This window comes from Stegodyphus dumicola, chromosome 6 (assembly GCF_044657685.1).
Source record: "Stegodyphus dumicola isolate Sdum_Otavi_A_Nest chromosome 6, ASM4465768v1".
Lineage (NCBI taxonomy): Eukaryota > Metazoa > Arthropoda > Arachnida > Araneae > Eresidae > Stegodyphus > Stegodyphus dumicola.
The window spans coordinates 15,804,576-15,826,762 of NC_140773.1; the positions used below are offsets into that span (position 1 = coordinate 15,804,576).

General features: G+C 34.0%; 1 protein-coding gene across 13 annotated transcripts in view; it reads left to right on the forward strand.

Annotated features, from left to right (window-relative positions):
* LOC118195642 (uncharacterized) overlaps positions 1–22,187 on the forward strand; it is a 497,554-nt gene that overhangs the window by 434,749 nt on the left and 40,618 nt on the right. The window lies entirely within an intron of this gene.

Genomic DNA, 22,187 nt, shown 5'->3' on the forward strand with positions numbered 1-22,187 from the left:
ATGCAGATTAACTAAAGGCATAAAAACCTTAACCGGAAGATTAAAACAGCATAATTCAATCATTTTTAAAGCAAAAAATGCACAATTTACAACATGTAAGAATAAACAAACTGAGCTCACTAAGCTGAGTAATAAAGTGGATGTATATGTGCAGTTAATAGTAGTTCTAGATACAAAATTTCAGCACTCTGAGGCTACTTGTTTTTAAGTTATGCGAGATACGTACGTACGTACATACGCCACGAAAAAAATCTCTGCAGAATTCACTTTAAATCAGTTTTATTATGTTTTAGGGGGAAAAGAATCCTTTATTCTGTTCTTACGTACAGATGTCACGCAAAAACATCGTTAAATTGAATTCGATATTTTCGTCGAAATATGATAGCCGAAAATTTTCGCGATTACAATACTTCCTTTTTACTTCGTACAAGGAAATAAAAAGGAAGAGTGATAATTTAACCTTCATTTTTAAGAATCCACTTTAAGATGGGAAACAAATTTTAAGCTAAGCAATTAATGTAGGCCTACAAAGTTAATAATTGATTCCTAGAATTTACGATACAGAACACAAAATTGCATATTTAAATGATCAGATTCTTCGGGATCGTTATCAAAAATTGCTCATTATGCATTATTCGGATTGGTGTGATTTCGTTTATTTAATTATAGCAAAGCACACGAGTGCATTTTCGGGATGGCAAACATGTTTATTGTGCCAACAAGGGATAGAAAAGGATCCGCTTGCATTTATGCTTTGCTTGAGAACCGAAATCGAACCATTCGGCAAACATCCGTTAAACATTACCGATGCGACTCCAGAAAATTAAAATAAATCACTTACTTTTAGCAATTTAAATTACAGATATTTACTCACACCCTAATGTGTCTCTTCTTGTAATAATAACATAAGGATATGTATGTATCCTCGTAAAATTATAGCAATTAATGAAATTATTAGAATTTTTACTGCTCTTCATTTAAATTTATGCCCTCCAATTTCATCACAGATATATTTGTCATTCAATTAATTCAGTTTTTACTTCGGCAAACGTCTTTATTAAAAATTGTAAAATACAGAAAAACGTAAAACACCAAATACAGTTTAAAAAATTACTATTTAAATTAGAGTCTTCACGAAAGAAACAAGTAATTTTGCCAACGGGCAGGAAGACCTAAATTTTCGGTGCACAAAACTTAAAGTTAACTTTTGGTCCCACTGGGCAAAATGACAATGAAGTTGGTGCGCTAACGGACTTAATTCATTTTTTTGTCAAGTGTTTCAACTGTAAACAAATGGCGTCTTCGTTAGGTCTAGTGCAACCTAATTTTTTAAATTGTTGATAATTCTACAACTTCTTCTGTAGATTAAACTAAAGGCATAACATTTTTAGCCTAAACATAAGAACGACATAATTCAATCACCTTTAAAGCAAAAAATGCACAATAACCAATGATAAAACCGAGCTCATTCAGCCGGGTAACAGAGTGGGTATATAGCAGCTTCATAAGGAGTTCAAATGTAAGTTGCATCTGATTATTGCAAGTCGAGAAAAGATTATTGAGTAGTGCACTTCGATACAATATGATAAGGATACGCCACACTACTTTTCAACATAGTTGTTTAGTCTTTGTGAATAGTTGCTTGGATATTTAGTGAATTTTTCAGTTACCTGACGGCAGATGTTCGATGGCCATCGAACCGTCGTAGAACCTTTGTGTGCGCATGTTGATGGTTGGGAAACTGTTGTGCGCATAGACACCAACTGTTGTGCAATTTCTGAGACTGTCGCGCTACAACTGCTGTGAATCATTTCATGATCTGCAGCACAGTGAATCTGTGATAGTCTTGTGTACCGGTCAACTTCAATCAAATATCTGTGAGTCCGTTTACGAATTGATGGCATTATTTGAATACGACTGAACGTGAGAATGCTTTTGATCCACATACATATTTTTCACAATGAATCTCGATACAATTAAGATTGAACCCTTAGAAATCTGGCTGTTCCTCTTCTCAACCACGGCGGTATACAGTCAGTCTTCACAGGACTAGAATCTCTGTTCATTCGGGGGATGTCAGGGTCGACAGGGACCGTACTGGTACTGTCTTGTCTGCCCCTTGGCTGTGGGGTGGCAAGATTGTTAGGTATTGTGACAATCCTTGGGGGCTTGGTCCCGTCGGAGGAACCGACATTTCAGACGGAACTCCATCATCGTTTGTGCCCCTCGGATGGTCTCTGGAGTATGGATGCTAATTCCTGGAAGGCCAAACTGCTAATGCCGAAGTCCGTCTCTGGTAGTCTGTCAGTTCCTCGTACTTAGGAGTAAATTTGTAGCAAACGTGTAGTTTTGCTGTCATGCTATGAAGCATATTTTAACACTACTGAAATGAAATTGTTTTCATAGGAAGGCGTGGATAGGGGTTTCATTCTGTGCATTCACAGCAGTTGTAATTTTCCAGTGTGAAGTTGCAGCTTACTCAATAAATCCTCTTCCTGTATTTAATCGACCACCTGTGAATTTACTCACATTTATCTTGTACTCTCTTGAAAATTCGTGTTTTTTCTTTACATATATTCAAGAATGTTTTTGGGGGGGAGGAAGAGCTATCATCAGCACCCTTTTTTTATTACTTACGAAAGGAACAGGAAGGATTGCTTTAAATACTGTATCATGTTAGTCATGCAAAATCATTTTATGAGTGCGACCCTTTAGAAAGCTATTTTATTTTGGAGGCTTCTGAAACAAGGATTAGTTAAATTAAATTTTTAAAAGGGCGTTCATTTTACATTTCACAGTATTACTAACATTTAGCAATTCGAAATATCAGAAGTTTCATCCAGTCGCAATAGTGTGTAGAATTTAATGAAACAAAAAGTAACCAGTATACATACACCCGTTAGAGAATGTAAATAGCTCTTATTAAAATCGGGTTGCAAAGCGATTTAAACTCGTAAGTAATTTGTTTAGTTCACCTTCATTACTTATGCTTTACGTTTGTCATGCTGTGTTCCTTAAATTCTGTAACTAGGTGTCCTTGGTATTTAATTGGTAAGGCAGTGAAACAGCAAATTAAAAATTAAAGACTGGCTATTATACTTTTGATGTCTTTCCTCTTTCACTTTTAAAGGGAATCACGTGCCCATTGAAAATACGTATAACCGTGTAACAAAAGAAGAATTGAATTCTGTTGCAATACAGGATGTAGAGAGCTGTTATTTAAATCATTGGTTAAATTCCTGAACGTCAAAGACTTAACCGAGGGAATCAAGTCATGCGTTTCTAAAGTTACATTTTTACGCTTTAAAGGGACTTTATACAATTTAAATCTGTATATATGTGATCTCAGTGAAATGTAGGTATATTCAGGCTCTCTCTCTCCTTTTTTTTTTTAACATTAATTTGTGCTCTGTGTATAGTGCTTAAAATATAAAATCTTTGCCATTTTTCTAGTTTTTCCCAGTTATTCCCAGTTTTATTCTAGCTTTTCCCAGTATTCAAACAATTTAACAACCAGTTCGCTGCCTGAATTATCGATAACTAGCTTTTCAAATTAAGTAGGAGCCCACCAGCGGCCGAGCGGTAAAGTCGCTGAACACTGGTAGTTCGGTCTGAGGTTCGAGTCCCGCGAACGGGCTGGCTGCATGGGCGTTTTCGGGGCTTTCCCCATGTGTAACGTGTATACCAGCCAGTTTCCTATAGAAAGTCCTCCACGAAGGCATCCCTCCCCTTAGGCAGATAGCCCTAGTGTGCTTTGCCATAATTAAATAAATCAAACAAATTAAGTAGTGATAAATAGCCTAACTAAATGTTATAATTTAATTTTAGCAACCAATTTACCGAATTAAAAGTATTTTGGGAAGAGATTCTACGAAATACATACAAAGCAACTGAATTAAAAAAATGTTGTGACTAATCTCACTTTTCTGGCCTCGTCATTAAAACAAGCCCACGAAATTTATCGTGGCAAAAAGTAATCTGTCTTTCGGAAGAGCCTTGGGCACCTATAGGTGACAATACGATTTTTCCCAGTTCCACCCAACTTTTCAGAGATGGGTCCGAAGGCCCCCTACCACGAAACTACGCGAAAGGACTTCCGGTTGGCCATATATTTAGAATGCCCCCATGTCGCACAGACACTATACATCTAGAAACATCCATGCCTTCTCGGGATTGGAACCCGGGTCCTTCGGTATTGTAGTCAAAGTCACTAGCCACTATACCGTTTGGACGGCGAATTCTACAAATAACCCCTACAAGAACAAATTTGTTTTATTCCCAAAAGGCTTCCTAACAGTGATATTTTGTAGAAACGCCGCTTTATCTTATTTGTTTTGCCAGATTACTGCAGTGTGTTGTCCTTAGTTAATGGAAGTAATAGGGTCTTTATAATTATCGATGCATTAAGTAGTTTTTAAATACATGGGAGTAAAAATTCTTCCACTTATTGCTATTCGTATATATTATTGTTGCTTTTTTTTAATAGATACTGCAAGAAATTAAGTAGCTCATAGCTGCTGTGAAATAAGATAACAGCATTTAGCTTTTGTATTATAAAATGTTTCGTTAACTTGCGAAAATTCAAGTTTCTGTGTTGTTCTTTCAACGTAATAATGTGTTACGTGCGTACGGCCTCGTTATGGAAGGAAAACTTCTGGAATTTTGCACAGAAATACTCGTACAGCTTTTCTCAGTATGACAAAGCACAATCAGTAATTTCCTCTTCGAACTACTAAGAAAGTTAAGCAGAAGGCAATATAAAAAAACCTCAAATATGTAAGCTCGCACAGCGATCTCTCAGAACTCTGACCTAAACTCTAAATTAAACTTAGAACTGATATAGTTTTCCCCTGTTCGCCGAGAAATTTCCAATACCTTCGATTTCTCGAAATTGCTGGATGATGTACACATTTGCTGTTACATACGACCAAATACAGTTACTGTTACATAGGGATCGGAACAGTTACAGTTTGGCGACTAAACGGACTTAACCCTCTAATCCTATTTTTACTGGGACGCTTCGTATTTCTGATGTCTTTCATGTTACATTATACTACAACAGCTACTACAAATTACCTATAATTTCATTAAATGTGTTACATATATACAAAATTTAAAACAAATGTAATTCTTTTTGATCAACTTAAGTAAAAATTTTAAAATAACTCAGTTATCTAGAATATGATATGTAGTTTAAATGTATTGGGTTGTCAAGAGCGTAATTTCGATTTGCATAAATATATAGCGTTATGTTCGTTTTGTTATTCTTCTGTCAGGCGCTGTAAGATGGCTTCCCCGCAAAGCAGTTTTAGGGTTGCCATAAAATGGCAAGGGAAGGCAGTGTTGCCATATTTGGCGAGGTTTGGCATTGGCGCTATGCCATGGACGGATGGAGAACCTTCTGGAACGAATTCTTACCGGTTTAGCCCAGAATGTTCTCGAACACGAGCCGAAAGCTATATAAACCCTACTGGTCCGCAGTCAGTTAGTGTGTCTCAGTGTGTGTGCCTCGTCTAGCGAGCTGATAGTCAGTCATTGAGCGAGTGTCTCGAAGTCTAGCGCCGAGTTGGTCATCGAGTGCATCGATAAAGTCTTTTAGTGCATCGCCGAGTTTTGTCTTAGACTGTGCTGAGTCGAGAGCTATACTCTTGTGTATCGTCGAGTGCATCGCGAGTTGTAGCGTGGAGAGTCTCGAGAGTACGTGGAGTTCCGAGAACGACGAAGCAGAGTCGAGAGCTGTACTCTAGTGATTTGCCGTGAAGCTGTCTCCACCGTGATAGCCTGAAATCCTGAAAGCTGTGTCGCTGATCGTGTCAACGTGTTTATAGTAGTTCATCGACGACTGTATACGTGTTTTGTAGCTGTCTTGACGGTACTGGTAAATAAAGTGTGTTTCGCTACTTCATCAAGTGTCGTCGTTATTCACTCCAAATCTACGAACCCCGTACGAACGTGAAGGAGGAAAATAACGTAACAACTGGTGTCAGAAAAGAAAAAAAATCGTAACAATATCCTTTGAGATTTGGCAGCTGATATTTTTAGGTTGCTATAGAAATAAATGTGTATTTTTTTTTTTTTTTTTTTTTTTTTTTTTTTTTTTTTTTTTTACAACTGTTGGTTTAAAGTCAGTTTTAATTTTAGGTGCAAAAATAAACATTTACGACGTATTTTACTTTCTTATTTCGATAAAAGCAAAAAAGCGGCTAAGGATCACAAAGAGACGTGTGAACTTTATGGTGTTGATTGCTTAACAGATCACATGTATCAGAATTGGTTTAAGGGGACTCATACACCTTAAATCCTCATGATCTTCGAATATGTGACTGTTGCAAGAATTGGGATATTTTATTTATTTTAAAAGCAATTGCTTCCACCTTTTTACAGCTGACTACATAATATAGCTGCTTTGGAAACTAGTAACCAGAAAGTTTGTGTTGCCACATATATTTTTGTAATTTAATCCTCTTTGTGACAAAATATTTCGCCGTGTTTCCACCTTGCGCGCATGATATTTTAAAAATGGCTAATGGTAAATACTTGAAATTTGATGGAATTCTTTATATGGGCACTATTTTCTAATTGAACCAACAATCTGATGAATATTTTAATACTGAAAAATTTTATGGGCGAAAACATTAAAAAATGTTTTAATAAAATACATTTTATAAACTCAACTCAAAATAAAATAAGAATTTAACATGAAATTTTTAGAATTTTAGGTTCACGGTAGTTTCCAAATGTTATAAAAGCTATATATTAAATATAGAATCAAATTATGAAACAGAATGTTGTAAACTGTGCGCGCAAGTTGGAAACATGACGAAAAATGTTGTCGCAAAGCGGATTAAAGTATAAAAATATTTGTGGCAACACAAACTTTCTGATGACTATTTCAGAAAGCAGCTATATTATGTAGTCAGCTGTAAAAAGTTGGTAGTAATTGCTTTTAAAATAAATAAGTTATCCCAACTCTCGCAACAGTCACCTATTTGAACATCTTATTGGTTTTAAGGTGTATGAGTCCCCTTAATAAATTTCAGTGTGGAGATTTTTCACTCAAATATGTATGACCAGTATTCTGTCTAACCTTCTGAAGTTGATGCTGACAAAATTAAAGCCATAATTCTGACAAAATTAAAGCCGATTCGTCATATAACTGTGTGAGAGATTGCAAAATGTAAAGTGTATCGCACACAACAATTGAAAATCGCGTAAGATGTCTTGAACTCGTTGAGAAGCTCGATATTCTGGTTCCGCATAAATTGGAAGAAATTCGCTTAACACGACGAATCAATATTTGTGATACGCATTTCAAACTTAATACAATTGACCCTTTTTTTTGAATGTTAACTGATAATTAAAAGAAAAGGATATTAACACAATCGACCCTTTGAAACGAATTATCACTGAAAATGAAAAATGGATCATTTACAGTATCGTTAATCAAAAAAGATCATGTTCCAAGCATGATGAGTCAGCACAAATCATTGTATCAAAAAAAGATCACGCTGTTAAATTGGTGGGATTACGAAGGCGTTGTGTATTTCCAGGCAACCAAACGAACAATATAGATATTTACTCTCAAGAATTTATAAAACTGGAAGAAAGCAATCAAAGAGAAAAGGCCAAAATTGGTAAATTGCAAAGAATAGCTTTCCACTACAACAATGGGAGTCCTTCCACATCTTCAGTAATACGTACGAAATTATTGGATGTTGGCTGAGAACTGATACCCCATGCTCCATATAGCCCTGAACGGTTGTTGTTGCAAGTGCTCACTTGTCTGACCTATAAATCAGCACAAACCCGCAAAATTCCTCATGGCAGAGAGCGCAAATTTACACCTGTTGTTGGCAACAGCCTTGAGCAGCTTACAGGTGACTGCCATTTAGCTCAGTTCCTTCTCCAATTTTGATGAAGATCACCCCGAGGGATGGGTCCGAGAGTCTCCAACCCCTCTGCCTCAACTACCAACCTCTCGAGAGGACTTTCGGCTCGCCGCATATTTAGAGTGTCCCATGCCTTGCGGACGCTAGACAAACATCGGTTCTAGGGGAAAAAAAAAAAAAATACAGGAAAAAATGCCCACAGGAAAAATGCTGACAGAATAATGCCCACATGTATAAATGCTCACAGGAAAAAAGCCTACACAGAAATATGCTCACATAGAAAGAAGCTCACATGGAAAAATGCTCACTTAGAAATATGCTCACACAGAAAAAAAGCTCACATGGAATAAAGCCCAGTGATAAATTATTCAGCACGTTTATGTATTTATAACTTTTTGAAATATATATTTTCGATATATATATAATAAGGTATTTTACGTAGTTTAAATAAAATAATTACTTATGTTTGCTTATTCTTCTAAATTTTTATATTATAAAATGTGTAACTTATATTTACTATTATTTTATTTTTTTAACAATTAAAATTGTAATAATTTCTCATTGTATATTCTGTTTCATTTTTCTTCATTCTTTCTCTCCTTTCCCTGATTCAAAACGGTTCATTTGTTAATATTATATAGCAACTGAATCTACTCATAAGTTATACAGTTTTTGGTAAACATATGTTACGGTGAAATACCGAAATCTGGAGAACGTCGACTTTCACCGATGAATGTCCACATTCACATAGTCTCTTGGTGTATGTCCGAAATATTTTCCAAATACTCTTATTTCTGACTTACACCGGTCAATGTCGACATTCACCATGTGCTAATGGTGAATGTTGAACATACAACGATATTATATTTTCTTCTCCGTTATTCAGTCGCGAATAAACGCACATGAGACTTGAAATAAGAACTTAAGAACATGAGATCTTAAAACACACAATACATTCAAAATGAGAAAGGAAAATAATAGAAGTTAAAAACTTACTTAATTATACAGTATGTTCTAAATGAGAAAATAAAATAACAGTAATAAAAAACTTACTAAATTACATGATTCAAATCTTATTTATTGCAACAACTTAAACTATTATGGCACTTTCTGACCTCTCTTTTCGACTTTCATATAGAGCATATCTGTGATTGTCGACATACACCGGTGAGGGTCCGAATATACAAGAATGTTGTGAAATGTTTGGTCTTTCACCGACGTATTTGGTGAATGTTGATATTCTCCGGTGAAAGTCGACATTCTCCAATTTCGGTCTTTTACGGTAACATATGTTTCATGGTAACATATGTTTACCATAGATGTTTTTGTATACATAATATATATATATATATATATGATATGTATATATCATATAATTTAAATCATTTTTCTTTGAACACTTCAAGTAGATGTACGATGTTCAAATCGATTAATTACTGATTGATTAATATAAGGATATTTTGCATTTTATTTATCAGTGAGCTTATTTCCATGTCAGCATATATCTATGTGAGCTTTTTTCCGTGTGAGCATATTTCTTAGTGAGCATTTTTCCATGTGAGCTTTTTTCTATGTGGGCATATTTCTGTGTGGGCTTTTTTCCTGTGAGCATTTTTCCGTTCACCACAAACATTCATGCCTTTTCCGGGATTCGAACCCGGGTCTTTCGGCACGGCAGTTAGCGACACTATCCACTATACCGGTTGAGTAGCAGCCCCGAACTTGCACATCGAATTATTGTTTATTTCGAAGTTCACAAAACTTCTTAAATTGTAAAAATGTCAGTATTAAGGATGACCTCAAATCGCGCTTAAGTTCCTTGCTGATAAAGACTGTATGTAACTAATGAACTATTCTATAAATTACCTTAATAAACTATTCTATGAATTAAGTAACTAATGAATTATTCTTCGTTTATTAGTACGACTCGTACCATGTTTTACTAATAACTGACGGTTAAAACACTTCCCATAATATCGAGTTGGCAAGAAAGTAATTTCGGTTTTATAATGTGAAAGAAAACGCAATTTTTTTTTATAAAAAAAATGAACTTTAATCAGTCATATGGCTTTCATTCTGGTCAGTGACCTTTTGTTATCTTTCTGGTAACTTCATGATTCCGCGCTCGTAGGTCATTTACAACGATGCTCTTTGGAATTGTTGTACACCAGCAATTTTCGTAATACATGTATCATTGCAACGGTATTTATGGTTTTTCAGTGCGCTTATCAATTTGCACAGGAAAAAAGCGGGTGTTGCCATTCGGAAACTTTAAAATCTTTTTGCGGTCACCATAGTCGTGAGAGATCTATTGTTTGTATTCATCATAATCTTGAGCGTATACCTTCAAATAACGATATCTCACATTTCATTTCGATTGGTTGAGCGGATAGGCTGCCAAGGGCTTCAGATAATGGGAAAACTTTTTTTATTATCACCCTGCACTTTAAAAATGGGAATTACGATTCATGATTTATGTACGATATTTGTGTTTCTTTAACTATTTTGTTCTTTTGTATCGAAAAAGACTGGTTTTTTTTTAATTATTATTAAATAAGTCCATAGAACAGTCTTTCCGGTTAATACAAGTTTTTTTTTTTTTTTTTTTTCTCCTTTGTCCCAGTTTCGACCTCCTGTGTAAAGAGGTTTCACTGTACTGTAGAGTGCCTTGCTAAGAAGGAGCATTTTGAGGCAAATTGATGTTGATTGGAATGAATATTGACGAATTAAGATTAGATTGTAAGACAGGCAAACTTATTACTGAAATTATTGTCTAGGAAAGTGTATCTAGGGCTCTTTAATTTTTTCCGTTATTTAATTCTGAAATTTATGTCTTTGGTACTGAATCAGAGTGTGGAAAATTCACAATATGAGAGTTCAAAAGGTGTAAGTTTAAAGGGCTGCGACAGCGAAGTCTTCCAAAGTCAAGGAAGACTGTAGTAATCGAAATCTTTATTTACGAAAATCTGGTGGCTAACTAGGCAGAGTTTAGCACATTTATAAAAAAATGAAATTCGTGAACTTCCTAATTATCTAATTGCACCGAACAAATTAAAAATGGATGCATTTGCAGAAAGAGACTTATGTCGGAACTGTATGATTAAAAAAAAAAAGGCGTTTAGAAACCAATTAACAGAAACTTATCGATCGAAGAATTTGTATTCTTAGAATGGTCAAATTTCAAAGACCGTATAGCAGAAAATATGCGTGATCATTCATGTTTGCGTGTGAAGAGGTAATGCGTAACAAAAAGATGCTAATGTCAAAAAAGGTAAAATGTGCGAAGGTCACTCTGAAGTTTTTGAGAAGAGCTAAATGATACCAGATGAGTTAAGGTAAGGTTAAAATTACTAAATCTTAGGAGTATTGAAATTAGTTTTGTCCAAAATCAATGCACTTTTGTAGGTAAATTTTCCAAATAGTAAATGTTTCTATATATCTGTTATGGTGAAACACCGAAATCTGCAGAATGTCGACTTTCACTGGTGAATGTCAACATTCACATAGTCGCTTGGTGCATGTTCGAAATATTTTCCAAATACTCTTATTTCTGACTTACACCGGTCAATGTCGACATTCACCATGTGCTAATGGTGAATGTTGAACATATAAGAATATTATATTTTCTTCTCCGTAATTCAGTCTCGAAAAAACGCACTTGAGACTTAAAATGAGAACTTAAGAATATAAGAACTTAAAACACACAGTACATTCAAAATGAGAAAGGAAAATAATAGAAGTTAAAAACTTACCAAATTATGTGATTCAAATCTTATTTACTGCAACAACTTAAACTATTAGGACATTTTGAATTGCACAAGAGGTCCTTAATTTTACAACTGCATTTATTTGTGGACCACTTCCTTTTGCAATGACAGCACGTACATATACTCCTCTCTTTTCGACCTACACCAGAGCATATCTGTGATTGTCGACATACATCGGTGAGGGTCCGAATGTACAAGAATGTAATGCAATATTCGATCTTTCACCAACGCATTTGGTGAATGTTGACATTCTCCGGTGAAAGTCGACATTCTCCAATTTCGGTCTTTCACGGCAACATATCCATTTCTTGGAATCGATGAAAAATGCGCCGTTCGTAACAAATTTCTTCAGTCTCATCTTCGGAATGAAAACGACGGCCAAGTAAATTTTGTTTAAGATTAAAAAATAACGACTGCCATACATAATAAAGTCAGAAGAATAAAGTATATATTCTATCTGTTTGATGTATTTTTATTCAAGAAATTCGACTCTTGTTGTATTAGAAAGTGCATTATTATGGTGAAGCATCAGTCCTCGTATGTTCACTTCTTGAACAACGTTCAGAAGACGCTTAGGGGTTTATCAGTTAATTGTAACTGTCTTCTGTCTCTCCAACTTGATAGCTTTGACCATATCTTTACTTCTCGAAAAAACGGCGTGCATTGTTTTTAATTTGTCCTCTCACCATTGTTGGTTAGAGGACATCTGCAAAGAGTTAAAGATTATAACAGACTTCAAAGACATATTTTACTTTTTTGACATGTTAAAACGTCAGAAAATGGTATACATGTGTCCTTATCAGGTGTGACTTTAAAAACAGTGATGTGTTCTCCATCATTAAGTAACTTTATGGTTCTTTACTGATTTTGAAACGCTCAGGTTCTTTGGTGTTCTGTTTATTCATAGGAGACCCAACCACAAACTAATTTATTTTTTCATGCCAGTTCTTAATAATTTTATGTATAGCTGCGGATCCAGTGTTAAATTCTAGTGTTAAAGTGTATCATTTGGTATGTATAGCGATTACAATTAGCATTTCTCGTTTGGCCAACACATTTTGAGACTGTCAAAGAGCTTCCTATATGTTCTTTATCCGGGATAGAATTTCGTAACCATCTGAATACAGTTGAACGAGAAGAAGCTTCATTCCATGTGCTTATTCCCACTTTAAAATCATAGAAAATCCTATCGCAGTGCTGTCGCGTCAGCTTCATTTAATTTTTTTTTTTTTTTTCCCAAAAGTTATTTTGCGATAGATAAATTGTAATTATTGCCATAAATTATCTTCTGCGGAGATGAAAGAGTTCAGATTTATGTATCTTACAAATAATTGTTTTTTAGTCCAAAGGGATTTGAATCCCGAAGGACTATTAGTTTCGTTTTGGCATTTTGCGTCGGACTCATAAATGTCGGTTCACTTTTCAAACTGTTGCCACAAAATGTTAGAGTCCTGCATTATATTTGAAGAAATTAAATAATGAAAAATCTGCATAAATGTATGTATATTTCTCGTATTGTGATAAAACAACGGTACATAGAGTCATCGAATTTTGAATAACGTAATCCTCCAACGAATATGAGCATGTGGAAGACCAAATTTGAAATTTGAAATTTGTTTTATGATCGATTTCGTATTTTTTAAAACTTTGACGAATTTTTGATTAACAAACTCAAGGATTTCAAAGCGAGCAATGGCAACGTTGTGCAGAAAAACCATTTTTATCTCCAGCGCGTGAGTCTCTGTATCGGAAATTCTAAAGATATGCTCGTTTTAAAACTATTTTGCGATATTGCTGTTGCACTGGATCTTATGGTTTAAGTGCGAGGAACATGATATTTAATAAAGAAAGGTAACACACAAAATGTTAAAAAACGCCCCTTTGGACGTAATTTAAAATCTGAAACATTTCAGATTTTGTTTTTTTTTATATTCGTTTATTAATTATTATAATATTGTCTGCTTCTATATCAAGGTTTCAGAATTACTTATTTATAAACACTGAAGAATTCTAGCTCTTTCCGTAATAATCTGTGCAGGAAGAAGTACATATGTATATACAAATTTAGTTTTTTAAATTCGTATTTGATATTGATCTCTAGAGCTTGTCACGAAACTACTTTTTGAAAATTGGCTTCAGGAAAATCTTATTTTTATTGCCTGTGCCGGAAATTTGTTTGATCTTCTTTCTTCTTAATGAAATAAATGGCTGTGCTGAAAAATATTTATTGGCTCAGATAAAATTACAGTAAATAAATAAATCTTACGTATAACCCATTTTTCGTTTCAAGATAATTCGTGTGTAGATCATCTCCCTCCCAGCTCTTGTATTAATATTCTGATTTTCTTTTCCTTCATATATATATTTCTGTTTACGTAGCAGAACTTTTTTTTTATAGTTGTGGTCACTCGTTAGTCATGTTTAGGATCATCTGCTTCTGTTACTCTTTTTTTTCCCCATCGTATTTCTTAGATATATGCAAATATTTAAAGTTAAGAAAAGCAATTTCGTATTAATTAGCAGTAAATATGAAAAATTTTTTACTTTATCGTATGTATTCTGCATTTTGTGGCATTTATAATGCGCTAACTCGTGGTTATTTTCGCGTTCTTTAAATCAACTGGTATGGTTACCATTAAATATATCTCTAGTGAAATTTGTTTTAACATATATTATAAATGTTGATACATTATTTTGAAAACTATTTCGTTGCATTAATTTCTTATTATATGTTTTATGTCACTTGTGAAAAGAAGTGCATTGTGATACCTCCCTCCCCCCCCTCCGAAATACACTGGTTGCACTTACCGTTCTTCAGATTTTATTATGATGGGAAACCGCTGTGTATTAAGTAGACCAAATATTTTGTATTTTTAATCTTTTTCCAGAGTATGAATATTCATTATGAAGGGTTTCATGCAGTGTGTATGAGCAAGGAGAAGTTCAAAATGCACTTTGCTGTGAAAAAGAAGATAAATGAAGAAACATAGTCGCAGTTAAAACTGCTGCCTTTTTCGGACGCATTATGCCTTCGAAACCATCAACAGTTGTAGATGCTTAATCCTTTTTATCATTCCAGTTCCTCACTAGAAAGTCATGAAGTATTTACATGTCTCAGAGTTTGCGCCGGGCGTCCGAAGGCCTAGCTCCAGCCGTGCTTTTGTGTCACAATGATCTATAAACACAAGGTCTGTGTTTAGTCAAACCTTATCCGAAAAATAGAGCGACAAATCATCCGATGTAACTTCAGAGCCTTTGCAAATATATCGTTTAGAATTATTTTATGTTCTTGCATGTGAAGAAACAATAAATTTCGACTATACATGTAATCGAAAACATAGATTTTTTTGAAGTTTTTTTTATTTTTTCTCTTCCCTTTCAACCTTTAAAAAAAAAAAATGTAGCCTCTCGTTTCATGTATGACGAATTGTTACCATTTTCAACCCCTGCGTCGTTTATTTAATCTTCTCTGTTTATCTATGGCATTGCAAACTGGGAATTTTTGTGACGTATAGCTTTTGTTTTGTTTTGATCTTATCGATATTTTTATCCAAGTAGAACAGCTGTTATTCTACGGCGAACTGTCTGGGAATAAAATTCCTTTTCTTAAGTTGGACGGAGAAAATTTATCGCGCAATCGATTGAATGGATATCGATAGCGTAAGTATTCCTTGGACTCTCTTCATCGATTCTCAACTGTCACCGGTATCCGCGTACATTCTTCTTCCTCTCTCTCTCTTTCTTTTCCTCTTTTTTTTTTTTTTTTTTTTTTTTTTTTTTTCCCCGGACGTCTTTTACGATTTTCAGTTCTCCTCATCCCAAGTACCCTTAGCGGAAGGTATTCAATAGTTTCTCCCTTAATACCTCTTTCGTGTTTAAGATTTTTTGCCTCGTGTAAAACATTATTCTCATCTAAGTTATCTTCGGAGAATGAACAGTCTGTTGGTCAAAAGAATCTTGTCCAAGTTTCCGTTATTGTTAATAGCAATGCGTTACTTATCTTACCCGTTGAAATAAGAAGTGATTTTAAGTACATAGCAGTCAATGAGTCACTGTTTTAAGAAAATGTAATATATATATATATATATATATATAACTTATGCAAAACTTGTTCATATAATTTCTTTTGAAATCTGTCAGATAAAGTTTTGATCAATTTTATTTACAGAGTTTTCCTCACAGCGCACCGGATTCTCTTTCTACACGGTGGATACGTTCTGCATAGTACTGTGTTTAAAAGGTACACTGAAATACAGAATAGTGGATAGGTTTTATCGTATAAAAATCAGTACAGAGTATCTGAGATTATAAAAAATGTTGTGTTTTGTACATGGGCGATAAAATTCAATCCATTTGCGAAAAAAAAGATAGCCAGTTTTTCCGAGATGCGTCGTTATATTTCTTGTTTTGGTACGATCTTGTTGCATTCTGTCGTTTTTCAAATACCGCATAGCACGCAAGCAGCCAAAAAGCACAAACATGTATTACTGGAATATTTCGTGTAAATAGTAAAGAATTAATGTCCCTGTTTACATGGGAGAAAAGTCTTAAACATTCTTTTCTCTGCTGACATATTTCCAGCAAGTGTCCTGTCATATAGATTGGTGGAAGGGAAGAGGGCTGTGAGATCCTAGATCCCCACCCCGGGGTGTTCTCCCTCAAAACTGGAGATGGAAAATAGAAGTCCAACATCTTTTCGGAGTAGGCTTTGTCAACCGTTGTTTTATATAATATGGACAACACAACTACTTCCAACAAGAGGTGTACGAGTGTAAGATAAAATAAAATTCGGTACTTCATTGTTGAGAACAGCCGGCCTCCGCAAGCGCTTTGGCGGAATTTAGCAACATTGAAAATTGATTTGGGGGAAAGTAGAAAAACGCTGTGGCAACTCCCCCCCCCCAAAAATGAAAAACCGCAATGCACGGGAGGAAAATAACATTTATTTATCCTCGTAGAAGCCATAATTCAGAACCTATTGCTGTTAAGGAATTCAATACCAATATTGGCACTTTTTTATTATTATTATTATTATTGTTATTTTTACGCATATTTAATTACCTATTGCGCCATCTGTTGGAAGTTATTTCTTCAACCCAACAGTATATGGAGCGCAAAGCAGTAAGAAAAGTAATCCTGAAACCATGGCGCAAATTATCGGTGCGAAGACTTTCTCTTCTGCAGTTTTTCACTTGCATCTATCTCCAAATACTTTACCTACCAATAAATTGATGGCCATTTTTGCATTTTCGCTCAGTATGCAAAATTCCGTATTCGTGAAAGAAGGAGAACATTGCTTCTTTTCATTTTTCTTCCTCTTCTTCTTCTTCTTCTTTTTTTTTTTTTTTTTTCTTTTTTTAAATTTTTAATTTTTATTTTATTTTAAATTAAATACGGTTAACATTTAAAAAGGGTAAAAATAGTGAAGAATTTGAAAATATGAACGATATCGCTATGAAACTATTGCTTATGTTACAGATTTTGCAAAATTGTAAAGCGCAACATTTCAGAGGGGGGGGAGTAAAGAAGGAACGGTATGACGTTTAAAGAGTGGTATAACAGTAAATATCACACACACACACACAGAAAATATTGTTTCGTTTCCAACTGGTTGTAAATTAAAAATGGTAAATATTTTAGAGAAAGAAAAATATTGATTCTATGACAACTTTGTGATCAAAACGATCTGATAATTAAGCACATTGCCGTTTAAAAATCCGCTTGTTGAGTTTGCAGCTCTGGTGAGTGACTGAGGTTGTAGAGACATTAGGTATTTCTGGAAACAGGCAAGATAAAAAATGAGCAACGCCTTCGCCGGGAATCGAACCACGGACCTCTGAAATACGCGCCCAGCATACACACCACTACACTACAAAGGCACGTTAAGAAGGTGGGAGAAATACCTTATAAGGTGGACCTTTTAACAAGGAAAGATTCTAATTAATATTTCGTTTTATTATAATATTAGGGCTTTGCAAAAGCACTTTTAGTAACAATAACGCAGTGTTTGCCTCTAGTTACAAATTCTTATTTAAAATTAAATGTACTTATTTCAGTTTTTTCCCCTCTAATCACTTTAAGAAGGTGATAACACTGCTTAGCACTGTAACTGCTTAAGACATTCTGTCATATTATTTAAATTTTTTTTTCTGTATTTTTTACCTTGCTAGAGCAAAGTAGAATAAATAAAATGTTCTACTATACGAACGCAGTTGTTTTCGAAACTTTCTGTAGCTTATGAAAAACAGTAGCTTTAAGTATTTCGTTTCTTCTTCTATGAGGTTCCATGTAAATTATGCGTAATTAAATGCATTTATTCTTACCAGGTTATCATTTATCACGTCATGTTGCGGAAGTACCATTATTTCTTTTTAATTGAGTTTTTTTATTACTATCTCCGAATTAATTTTCATTAATAGTGTTTAATTCTGTAATGCGCATATTCTAGTTAGACAGATACAAAAAGAACAGCAATTATATATTTAACTGATCGTCGCTTTTTATTCTTCTTGACAACTTGGAACATGCCCTCCTCTCCCACAAGTGCAATGCTTAATGTTAATGATTCGCTTAAACGTTAGTTATTTCCTCAATTAAAAAAAAAAAGTGTAAAAATGAAGATAACGGTGATTTGAAATGGCTTTGATAATGGTTTTCTGGCGCTGAAAATTACCAAGTTAAATCACCCAACGATTCGAATGTGTGTACACTACTTAGATCTGAATAATTTCTTTAAATATGTGTGTTTCATTTTAGTCATCCCCCCCCCTCCATTTAGTCATTCCCCTCAAAGATAATTACTCGTCTGACGTATCTTCTTTCATTTATCTATGTTGAATCTTTATGCAAATTTCACTTTTACTTGCGTATGGAATTGCTGTGGATGCAATATTAAATTTTGTGATGTATAAATTTTTATGCTGGCATTGTTTTTGTATCAGTCAGATATGAGACGTTTACTGCACAAATCGATTAACTCCATAAAACAAAAAGCAGAGAAATTCAGTGAAATAATGTACATTGTTTTTTACTTCCTTTTACGAAGTAAAAAGGAAGTATTGTAATCGCGAAAAGTTTCTGGCAGCATATTTCAACGAAAATATCCATTTTGACCGCTATCGAATGCAATTTAACGATGTTTTTGCGTGATATGTGTACGTAAGAACAGAATAAAACACTCTTTTCCTCCAAAAAAAATTATAAAACTGCTTTAAAATGAATTCTGAAGAGAATTTTTCGTGGCGTATGTACGTACGTGCGTATCTCGCATAACTCAAAAACGAGTAGCCTCAGAACGTTGAAATTTTGTATATAGGACTGCTATAACATGTAGATGTGCACCTCGTATTTTGGTTGCAATCGGCCGCACCAAACGTATATAAATATATTTATATATATATCCACTCTGTTACCCGGCTCAGTAATCTCAGTTTCTTTACTCTTATATGTTTGTAAGTTGTACATTTTTTGCTTTAATAAAATGATTGAATTATGTTGTTCTTATTTTCCGGTTAAGGTTTTTATGCCTTAAGTAAATCTGTATGCAATATTTTTAGAATTATGAACAATTTTAAAGTTGTTTAAGTGCCGCTAAGCCTTGTTTTTTTTTATGGCGGCCATTGATTGTTTACATTTGAAACAGCAGACTAGTGGATTTGTTGCCAATCTAGAGAAACTTAGCTTCTCAACAACAAAGATAACGCCTTCATTTATTATTGCCAAATTAATCATGCTTAATCCTTTCTGGAATTTTTTCGAGGAAATATGTGTTTAAGGTTTACTTCGTAATTTTTAATGCAGATATTTTGAGTTTTTATGTATTTTTGCCTTCTCGCGAACTGAGAACGGAATTAATTGAACTAGAAATACTCAATCGTCTGTGAAAAACTGTTTCTTTTCTGCTTTGTTTGCTTAGTTTCTTTTATACATCATTCTAGCTTTATCATAGTATTTGAATAGAACATGTGGCAACGATTAGATAATTCTATTCTTTAAATGACATAAATTTTGTACATTATATGAGTTATAATATGAACGGAATATAATAGTGTCAAGTGAATCTAGCGCCAGAGTGTCGTTATGGTAAACAAATACTAGAGTGAATTTTAAAGAATGCATTTATTCTATTGTGGATTATGCGCTGTCGGCGAAGTAGATTTAATTCAATCCAATAAGTTTAAATGAAATGCAAGAAAAAATGCGTATAATTTAATATTCCGTACAGTCATGTGGTGTACACATCAGATTTTTTCTTTTAATTTCCTTTATGATATAAATTCATATAAATATTGTATACGGATGTAGTTTTTATCTGATCGTATATAAAATCAATAAGAAAGAATAGAAGACAAAATGTAATCGCTAGTAGCGTTACAATTTTTATGTGACTGAGGAATTAATCGATTTGGCAAGCAAAAAAAAGTAAATTTTTAAGCTTTTTTTTACATAAAAAACTTATTATTACAGATTTTTCGTAAAAATAAATATTATCAGTTCTGTTATAATGTATATTATTAGCTCAAAGGGCGTTAGCCCAGAAGGACTATTAATTTCGTTTTGTATTTTTGCGTTGAAACTTTAAATGTCACGGTTCACTTTTCAAATTGTTGCCACCAAATATTATCGCCCTGTGTTATATTTAACGAAATTAAATGATGAAGTATATGCAGGAATGTATGTTTGTTTGTCACACTGTGAAAAAACAACCGTATTTAGAGCCATCCGATTTTGAATAACGTAATCTTCCACCGAATATGACATCTAGAAGCCCATATTTGGAATTTGTTTTATTATCGATTTCATATTTGGTAGCTTCTTAACGAATTTTTGATTAACAAACTCAAGATTTCAGAGCGAGCAATGGCAACACTGTACGGGAGAAGGAGATTTATCTCTAGTGCACGAGACTGTGTATCGGAAATTCTAAAGATATGCTCATTTTAAAATTATTTTGCAATGTTGCTGTTGAATTGAATTTTATGGTTTAAGGGCAAATAACATGGTATTTAATAAATAAAGGTAACACGCAAAACGTTAAAAAAGTCTCTTTGGGCGTAATGTAAAATCTGAAAGCTGTCATATTTATTTATTTATTTTATCCTTTTTTGTGCTGAATTCCTCAGCAGTATAAATGGTGTCTTCTTCGTCAGCTGTGTGTGAGGTTTCGTCGTTTCCATTTGTTTTCAAGCTTTTTATAGTAATCATGTTTAACAGGAGGAATGAATTTTAGCAGGTCCATCATGTCTGTCCTTTCTTCCCTTAGAAGAGCGGAAAAACCTTCAGGATATAATAAAACCTGATCAACATTTTTCAAATTTGTTGTCTACCTGTTACAGATTTACATATGTTAATGACGTTAAATAATGACATTATATTATAGTCACATTTAAATTATATCAGGTGGAGTTTGAATCTTTCTGACTTGAAAGTTCTGACTTTTCTGACGAAAGGTTTTCCAGTTTACTGAAAACCTTTTGTAATGATTACTTTTCTGTTAAGGACTGAATTTTTTAAAAGTTTTGTTGAGAGAAAAAATGTTGGTAAGTCATTTGAGTTACATTAAATGGCGCTTTTTACAAGTTTTGATTATATCATACCACTCATCTGTTGAAAAAATATTTTGAATTGTTTTTGAATATTTGAAATATTTTGAATTGACTCAGTAATGTCAAAATCTGAATCATTAGGCAATAAAGCTATGGCCGTTTGCCAAAAATTTCATTTCAATTCACTCAGCTCTTACAGAGGCTGATCACACATTTTTTAGACAATGTATATTGTATTCACAAAACTAAATTACATAAAATTCTTGTATTTTAAATGTTCTATTTGACATCCCTTATTCTGAACTATCTTTCGACACCGCAATTTCCAGGATAATAATGCCTTTTGAAATGGCAGAAGAAGTAATCTATACCATTCCTCCCGAACAGCTTTCCTGAGTCCTGTTAGGGTTTGGGGACAACGTTTGGATAATGCAGTTTTTAAAAGTCCGAAAGCACAAAAATCCATAGGTGACGACACATCGGGAGATTTAGTAGGGATATCGGTGAAGGGTATGGCCTTGATACCAGTTTTTTTTTTTTTTTTTTTTCATTTCTTTTAGAAAATTTACAGTGGATTTTGATGTGTGACTGCTAGCTTTGTCCTGATGGATTCTCATAGATGGATGGCACTGTGGGTAAAGCGATGGTATTTCACTCAGAAAAATGGGCGATAAAATATGTTCCTGATAGTATTTGGAGTTAATCTTGACATTTTTTTTGCACTCTCTTTATTTTTAACTTGCCATTATAAGAAAAACCAACAACAATCATGAAACCCTTAGAAAAACTTTCTTTCGATTCTTTGAACCATGTACTTAAATTTTTTCTTCCCTTTTATGATAATAAATGGCTCTTTTTTTGTTACAATCATTTAAATACACCCATGCTTTATCTATTGTGACAAGTGTTTTCCATTTTTCTTTGGATAAGTGTTTCTCGTATAGAATTCTGCAGCGTGTCCTGCGTTAAGCGATATGCTTTGGAAG